Here is a 9,265-nt window from a genome sequence, read left to right on the forward strand (position 1 = left end):
AGGTGGTATCTCCTTGTGGTTTTGATTTGTATTTCCCTGATGGCAAGTGATGCGGAGCATTCCCTCATGTGCTTGTTGGCCATGTCTATGTCTTCTTTGGTGCAATTTCTGTTCATGTCTTTTGCCCATTTCATGATTGGATTGTTTGTTTCTTTGCTGTTGAGTTTAATAAGTTCTTTATAGATCTTGGATACTAGCCCTTTATCTGATATGTCACTTGCAAATATCTTCTCCCGTTCTGTAGGTTGTCTTTTAGTTTTGTTGACTGTTTCTTTTGCTGTGCAGAAACATCTTCTGGAGTTTTATAGTTTTAGCTCTTATATTTAGGTCTTTGATTCATTTTGAGTTTATCTTTTATTCATTTTGAATATGGTATGATTTAAGGGTCCAATTTCATTATTCTGCTTGTGCATATCCAGTTGTCCTAGCACTTGTTGAACACACAACTCTTTTCATTTTGAAGGGTCTTGGCATCCTGGTTGAAAATCAATTGACCATAAATGTCTAATTTTTTAATGGAATATGATTCTCATCTTAAAATTATATAGCAATCCGATCATGCTCATGTTGAATATTAGAGTAGAATATACAAGGTCTCAAAATATTCCTCCTATGACTACTTTCTCTGGAAGCTATTGGAGGTTGTACTCTACTGAAATGAGAGAGTAAACCAAGAGAAAAGAAGACACAGTATAAGATCCAGGAAACCAAGAATCCAACTCCAGGGAATGATGAGAAGTCCCAGGAATACAGTCATGTTCCAGGCCATAAGATAACCGGCCTAGTTTGTAGCAGGATAACAGAGAGCTGAGAGAGGGCAATCTTCAGGGGGAATATGAAACCAGCAAATTTCAGATGGGTTGGAGTATTTGGAAAAATTATTGATAGGTTTTTTACAGAACTATTTAAACACTTGGATAAAAATAGCACAAGAATCTTGGGGCACCTGGGTGGCTCAGTTGGTTAAGTGTCCAACAAAAAATGAAATAATGGGATGCCTGGGTGGCTCAGCGGTTGAGCATCTGCCTTTGGCTCAGGGCATGATCCTGGAATCCCGGGATCGAGTCCCACATTGGGGTTCCTGCATGGAGCCTGCTTCTCCCTCTGCCTGTGTTTCTGCCTCTCTCTCTCTCTCTCTCTCTCTCTGTGTCATTCATGAATAAATAAATAAAATCTTTAAAAAAAAGAAATACTGAAGCACTTATTAACTTTGGGGAAAAATTTTAAAAACTAATAATAATATGCTAAGACTAACAATAATACACTACTTTGCTTAGCAGTGACCAATAATTATGTAATCAATAATCACATAAACTTGGCTACTCATTTAACCAAGAATTGTGATAGATGGATTAAGGGAAGTGAAGGATGTGCCGTTGTGTGTGAGAAGTATAAGAAAGCTAAATTCTTAACTATTATAAAAGAAAGTCAATAGATAACATCTAAAATTGTTAAATACATAGCTATTTAGGCATACTATTTAGATTATATAATATATAAATCAGAAAAACAGTTGAAACTATAAAAAAGTGTTGCTTCCTGTGAGGATGATGGTGAATGGTGGAGCAGGGAACTGCTGTTATTTGCTATCGGCCATGCCTCAGTATTATTTTAACTATGTGTATGTATTACTATGAGAAAAAATTATTATTAGTCTTTAATACCCAAGAGGTCAGGAACAGAGATCACCCTCTCATAACATGGCAAACAGCAAACCTCAACTTCACCATTGGTTTTCTGAGCTTAGCTTCTACATGGGTGAAGTACGTGGCAGAGAGGACAGGGCCTTGAGCCTTCTAGATGCCAACCTCTGATGATGTGAATTATGCGTGCAGGTGGCTTTCAACTGGCCAGCTAATTTCTGCAATATAGGAAATGACTGTAATTTCTGTTTCTGCATCTGGTCTCAAAAGAGAAAGTGGCCCCAATTGCCTATTGAATTTATGGAGATGAGATCTCAAGTATCTTTGGATAATTGTTGGATGAAGGGACAGGCTTTGCCAGAAAAGCAATTTTAGTACTTCCCCCTCTCATAAGGTACTTTGAAACAATTTTTCTATTTAAAAAATTTAAAGTACCATATCTTAAAAGTCTCCTTTCTTGCCTATAACTAACCGGCTTCTCTTTGTTAATTCATTTTAGTTTTAATTTTAGTTTACAATTTCACCAAAACAGGGTTCTATATGGCAAGTTTCCTTTCTTATTTGCCCTGCTTTATTGTTATGTGTTTGTCTTTCTACCTATGTCCCACATACATCTCCTGTTCTTGATCATTATGTTTCTGTGCCTGTTTTTCTATTCCTCATCTATCTCTTTCATTACCTCCCTAAACCCCCTTTTTGTGGTGGTTGTTTTGCTTCATACTCCCACATTTTTCTCTCCATTGTCCATTCATTTAAGAAGTATTCATCGAGCAGCTATAATATGCATTAAAACATGACACTCCCTTAGACACAGGCTCTTAACAGTCTAATTGAGGTGACATACAAATGATGAATAGAAATAGTAATTAACTATACTTAATGATGTAATGACAAAATTATTTCTATACACGATGAATGCTACAGGATTAAAAAATAAAGGTAATACATGCTCATTGTAGAAAATTTGCAAAGTATAGAAAATATAAAAAAATGAAAATTGAGTCAGACTGGCTGGATTGGAATCCTAGCTCTACCCTTATTAGCTCTATAGCCTTGGGCAAGTTGCTTAACCTCTCTGAGCCCTACTTTCTTCACCCATTAAATGGGGATAATAATATTACTTCCCTACCTCAGAGGGTTAATAGGCTTAGCACCGAGCCTACTATATTAAAGTGGTAGTAGTTGCAGTTGTCATTACCATCACTGTCAGCTTTTTGGTATATGGCATTTAAATCTTTTTTTTTTCTGACATATGACTCTTTACTGTGCTTTAACAGGTTTTTCTCTATGTTTTCATTCTTTTTCCTAGATTATGCTTTATCTGCTAAGCTTATTAATGTTACTTCCTCTTCCTTTGTTTATCTAATTTCTCCTTTTTCTTTCTACCTATTTTTATTCTTCCTTTCCCATTATTTGGCAGTAATCAGATGGGCAAGAAATATTTGCTGCTACAAAGTACAGGTACTTTGTTAAGTCCCAGGGAGATTGGGAATAGGAGGTGAAGAAATTCATTCTTTTTTTGACAAACTTGCTTACATAGGGGGTCAGCCCTGATATAGGAAACAAGAGAACTGGACTCTAGTCTCTAGCTTTGTCTCTTCCAGCTAGTGAGAACTGTAGAGGCCTCACTTTCTCATTTGTACAAATGGGTACATGAATCTACTTCTGTCATTAAGCTGTGGATCATGAATGTGGATGAGCTTTGTAAACTAGACACATGGGAAAAATTACAAGTACTCCGGTTTAGGGAGAAATTGGTTCCTACCTTCTTTATTGAGTGGGCAGGGCAGCTCATTTTTATTTCTTTTAAATACATTTCTTCTTAAAGAAGATAATTTTAATTAGTCTTCTTGCCTTCACTCACTTTGTCAAGAATAGTTAAATCTCTGGTCAGAATTACCCTCAAGCCAGACTCGTTTAATATACTAAAACAGCTAAACATTTGATGTTATGAATACTGTTATTATAGAAATGAAAATGCTGCCCTCTGCATAGACTTAGCTGGAACCCCCCACCTGCTTGTCTTCGATAGACAATTAGAATTCACTAGCCCTTGGCCTGGACTGATGAATTAATGTATTATGTATTTAGTTTGGAGATTCATTTTCTGCAACATTTTAAAAGCAGAAGGACCAAGTTTCCCTTGGATTTTGCCAGATTTTAAAATGAACTTTTTCCTCAGGATTTGAGAAAACCAAATAAAATTTCCTCATTATTTTTGTCATCATAAAAGTGGACCCTATTCATATGTCTTAGATTTTGCTTTAAAATACCCAGAAGAGGGGATCCCTGGGTGGCTCAGAGGTTTGGCACCTGTCTTTGGCCCAGGGCGCGATCCTTGAGTCCTGGGATCGAGTCCTGCATCAGGCTCCCTGCATGGAGCCTGCTTCTCCCTCCTCCTGTGTCTGCCTCTCTCTCTCTCTCTCTCTCTCTCTCTCTCTCTCTCTCTATCATAAATAAATAAATAGATAGATAGATAGATAGATAGATAGATAGATAGATAAATAAATAAATCTCTAAAAAAAATACCCAGAAGGATAAAATATTGAAAGGCTATATCAAAAAAAAAAAAAAAAAAAAAAAAAAAAAAAAAAAACCAAGGCAGGGCAGCCTGGGTGGCTCAGCGGTTTAGTGTTGCCTTCAGGGAGATCTGGGATCAAGTCCCACATCGGGCTCCCTGCATGGAGCCTGCTTCTCCCTCTGCCTGTGTCTCTGCCTTTCTCTCTCTGTGTCTCTCATAAATAAATAAAATCTTTTTTTTTAAAGCAGAGTTAATATTTATTAAAGCTGGGTAGCTGGTCATGGGGGTTAATTATACTATTCTTTCTACTTTTGTATACATTTGAAAATTAACATAATGAAAAATAAAAACAAAACAAATTAAAACAAAGAGACCATATTCATTGTTTGTTGCAATGGTTTCCATAGGCATTTTCATGGCCTAAGAATTTTGGTTGCTAAATTGGGGAATCTATAAAATCATGTAGAATTTTGAATTTTCCCAACCATTTCAGATTTGCTTTTATTTTATACAGAAGATCTCATGAGGGATATGATTGCTCTTTGTTGTTGTTATGCAGACAAGGGAACTTTGTGGTCAAGTGACTTGCCCGATGTCACATTACTATCTAGTACTAGAAGATGGACTAGAAACCAGGCTTCCTGACTGACATGCTGGAGCTCATTTTATACAAATGTTGAAAGTACAAAATGATACCCAATTAAGTTTGAATAAGTCTCCTATAATTGCTGGAATATTTTGTTCATGTGACACCAGCATATTTTTACATAAAATTTTAAGTTCATAAGGGCCCAATGATGGGTGAGGGGATGAGAAGCTGCCATTTACCAAACCAGACACTGTTTTAGGTGTTTTATATTCATTTAATCACCCCCAAATCTTTAGGTTTGATTCTACCTCCTCCTAAAGTGCTTAACACAGTATCCAGAATATACCAAAATTATTAAGTAGATTATTTCTTTTAAAAAGGTAGGGAGGAAGATACCTATTAAGACTTAGGAGAGAACCCAAATCCTTCAGAGAACTGTCAACTATCTGGCATGGCTGTCTCCAAACCCTCTGCTCTGTTCTTACTCTACAGTTTATGATGGTCACCTTATTTTTTTTGATAGTCACCTTATTTTAATAACAGATGTGATCATATGAATTATCTGCTCAAAACTCTACAATGGCTCCCTACGTATCTCCAGAATCTTTGTCAGCCAAAAGCAAACCATTCTCAAGTTTATTGCCAAATTTGAAGCTTTGCAACTCTCTGTAGAGCATAAGGATAATGCTATATGAAATATATGTTGGTGATAATTTAACAATTCAATGAATGTGATATTAAAAATATATCCTTGGGGCACCTGAGTGGTTCAGTCAGTAAGCGTCTGCCTTTGGCCCAGGTCATGATCCCAGGGTCTTGGGATCGAGCCCCAGGTCGGGCTTTCTGCTTAGCAAGGGATCTGCTTCTCCATCTCCTCCCTGCTCTTGCTGTCTCTCGCTCACTCTCTCTCAAATAAATAAAACCTTTTAAAAACCTATAAAAATATATTTTATCTCATATTTCACATCAAAATTAATTACAGGTGAATAAAAAAGGAAACCATAAAAATCTGGATCAAAAATCAGAACTATAAAAATGTGAATATCCCATTTCTTTATCGAGGACATGCCAAACTTAAAAGCAATTGGAGAAAAATTGTAAAAGAGACTATTAAAATATCTGACAATATAAAATGAAAAGCCTCTATGTGTCAAATATAAGAACAAGCTTGGAAAAATATTTGCCACAAGTATGAGAGAAAAAATAATGTCTTTAATATCTAAAGAGCACATACAAAATAATAAGAAAATACAAAGGCTCTCAATGGGAAAATGACATTAATGAACAAGTCACAAAAGAGGAAATGTGAATGGCTAATAAACATATGAATAAATGTTCACCTGCACTAGTAATCAAAAATGCTAATGGAACAACAAGAGACCAATTTTCACCTATTAATTAGCAAAGATGATAAAAGACAATACTCTGTATTAGCAAGGGTGCCATAAGAAGGCCATTCATACTCTGATAATGGGAGGGTAAACTGATGCAGTCTTTTTGGAAAGCAATTTGACAATATGTTTCAGAAACTAAAATATAATTCTACCCTTTGACCCATAATTCCACTGTTAATAGCAATCACTCCCCAGGAAGTAAGCCAAGATCTGGACAAAATTTATACAAAGAGATGCTCACTTATAATAACCAAATTGTCAGTCAACCTAAATGTCCAACAATGGCTATGTGGGTAAATACATTATTGTTTGATCTTTTTTTTTTAAAGATTTTATTTATTTGAGAAAGAGCATGTGCATGCAAGTGAGGAGAAGCAGAGGAAGAGGAAGAGGGACAAGCAGATTCCCTGCTGTACAGGGAGCCTGAGGCCAGGCTCCATTCCAGGACCCTGAGATTATGACCTGAGCTGAAACCAAGAGTGGGATGCTCATCAACTGACCACGCCATCCAGGCACTCCTATTGTGTAATCTTAACATAGAATATTTCATGTAGCTATTAAAAGTCGTGCCTATGGGGACTATTAAATGACATGGAAAATGCTTGCTATATAATGTTTCGAAATATAAAGAGTTTATATCACTGTACATAAATGTTCTTACCTGTGTAGAAAGAGATATAGATACATAGAAACAGAAGGAAGAAACCTTACTGTGATAGGTATCTCGGAGAGGCAAGATTATGCTTGTATTTATGCATGGCAAATTTTCTGTTTTACAATTTTTTTACAATAGCCATGTATTTTTTGTTACTTAACATAATGGATGTTTAGAACAGATGCTACAGATTATAATAAGCCCTGTTATCAATATTTAACTTCTATTATTATTAGTGTGTTTGATGTCCAGCAGATGGAGCTGCATCCCTTAACATTCAGCTCAAATTCTCGGAATATTAAAAACTACAGCCCCATTTTCATGTTTTGTTTTGTTTGAAGGAAATCCCTTCTATACCCCTAAGGGTTTTGTAAAGCATATGTTCTTAAAAAAAAAAAGCATCGTGTTTAAAATTTGTTTTGAGAATTTCGTGAAACCCCTCTGAGATAATTGGAGACACCCTGGGGTGACACAAAAAGCAGGACTATGTAATGGATTTGAGGAACTAGGGAATTTGAGAGATTAGCTGATTGTGTAGGGCCACACAGGGAGTCAGGGCAAAGCCAGGAAAAACAAGTTGAGGGTCCTGTTCACTGGGCTTCATTTGCTGAGTAAAGGCATGGTAGGAAATTGTATTTTGATGAATAAGCACACAGGGTTAGCATTTCAGCATAATTTCAGAATTGATGTTTTCGTTGGTCCTTATCACACATTTAGGGTGGTGATGAAAAACACTGGCTCTGGAGTTAGAAAGACCTGGATTCCAAACCTAATTCTACAACTTCCTAGCTGTGTGACTTTGGGCAAGTCACTTCATCTTTCTGTGCCTTACTTTTAAAAGGTACAGAAATAAAATAGAGTAAACAAACCCCTATTCCAAGGGTTGTTATGAGAATCCAACAAGATAATGCATGTAAAAGTGTTTGGCATAGTGCCTGGCACATGGTAAGTACAAAGTAAATGTGCCACGATTAACATCCATTCATTTATTCAACACACATTTTGGAATACTAACTATGTGTCAGGCCGTGGGCTTGGCACTTGTGAAAGAGAGAAAACACACAGTCCTGCCCTCTAGGAGTTTTGGGACAGGATAGATACTATGTGGAAGCAGCGGTGTGAGAGAGCTTGGAACCAGGATTTCTGGGTCTCTATCTGCCCTTGATTTATTTGAAGCCTCAGATAAATTACTTAATCTTTTGTTTTCCTCGAGGTAAAACAAGGGGTTTGGATGATGTGATCTCTGAAGTATCTTTCAGCTCTGAAACATTCTATGACTGTATTTCAAAGAACATTATTGAATAAGATCAAATCGAAGTTATTATCTTTCAAATATATTCACATTATGCAGTCTCTTCTCTGGAGGTGCAGAATTCTCATTGTTAGGTAAAGGTCCAAGGGCAAATAGAATGATTACAGTGGAGGCTGGAGAAGACACCCATCTTTGAGAGGTTAGTATAGACAAAAATCGGTCTTCAAACAATATATGGAAATAGTACCTTGCAAAATATCATATTTATGGTTAGTTTAGTTACCAAAGAATACAAATGGTTAATTTCCATTTTCACAAATGTCACAGGGCAAAATTTTTGCCTTTGGTATTTTCAAATGACAACAAAATGGTTTTCCATTATTACAGTGCATTTGTGTGTGTGTGTGTGTGTGCGCGCGCACGTATACACATGCATGTGTGTATATGAGCATGTCTGTGCTTGGGGATAGGTTTACTTTTGCTTTCCTGATTTTATTCAGCTAATTCAGTGAGTGGCAAACTTTTTCTGTGAAAGACCAGATAGCAAATATTTTTGGGCTTTGTGGGCCACATACCATCTCTGTTGCTGCTGCTGCTTTTTCTTCCTTACCTCCTCTTCCTTCTCCTCCTTTTTCTTCTCCCAAACATTTAATAACAAAAACCATTCTTGGGGACACCTGGGTGGCTCAGTGGTTGAGTGTCTGCCTTCAGCTCAGGGCATGATCCCAGGGTCCTGGGATCGAGTCCTGCATGAGGCTCCCTGAGGGGAACCTGCTTCTCCCTCTGCCTATGTCTTTGCCTCTCTCTCTCTCTCATGAATAAAAAATTTAAAAATCTTAAAAAAAAAATTCTTAAATTCCAGAGTGTACAAAAACAAACTAGGGATTAGATCTGACCTACAGGACATAGTTTGATGGCTCTCATCTTAAATCAAAGTTATAGTAACCTGTCTCTACTTGTTTGGTTTCATAGGATCTTTCCATTCCTGCCCCATCCCACCTCACTCAGGGTCCAGGTTGTTTCTCACTCTGGCCTTCTTTATTTGTTCTTATACCTCTTACCCTGATTCTGCACCCTTTTGGCCTTCCATCTAATTTCCTTTATGCTAATTCTAGTGACACTCTGGGCAACAGTGCCACTCTAGCAGGAAGCATTACCCCGAACCAAAATGGTGGTGATCTAGTCCAACAGGTTGACTGCTCCATGGACAG

Source organism: Nyctereutes procyonoides, unplaced genomic scaffold, assembly GCF_905146905.1.
Source record: "Nyctereutes procyonoides isolate TBG_1078 unplaced genomic scaffold, NYPRO_anot_genome, whole genome shotgun sequence".
In the NCBI taxonomy this organism is placed as follows: domain Eukaryota; kingdom Metazoa; phylum Chordata; class Mammalia; order Carnivora; family Canidae; genus Nyctereutes; species Nyctereutes procyonoides.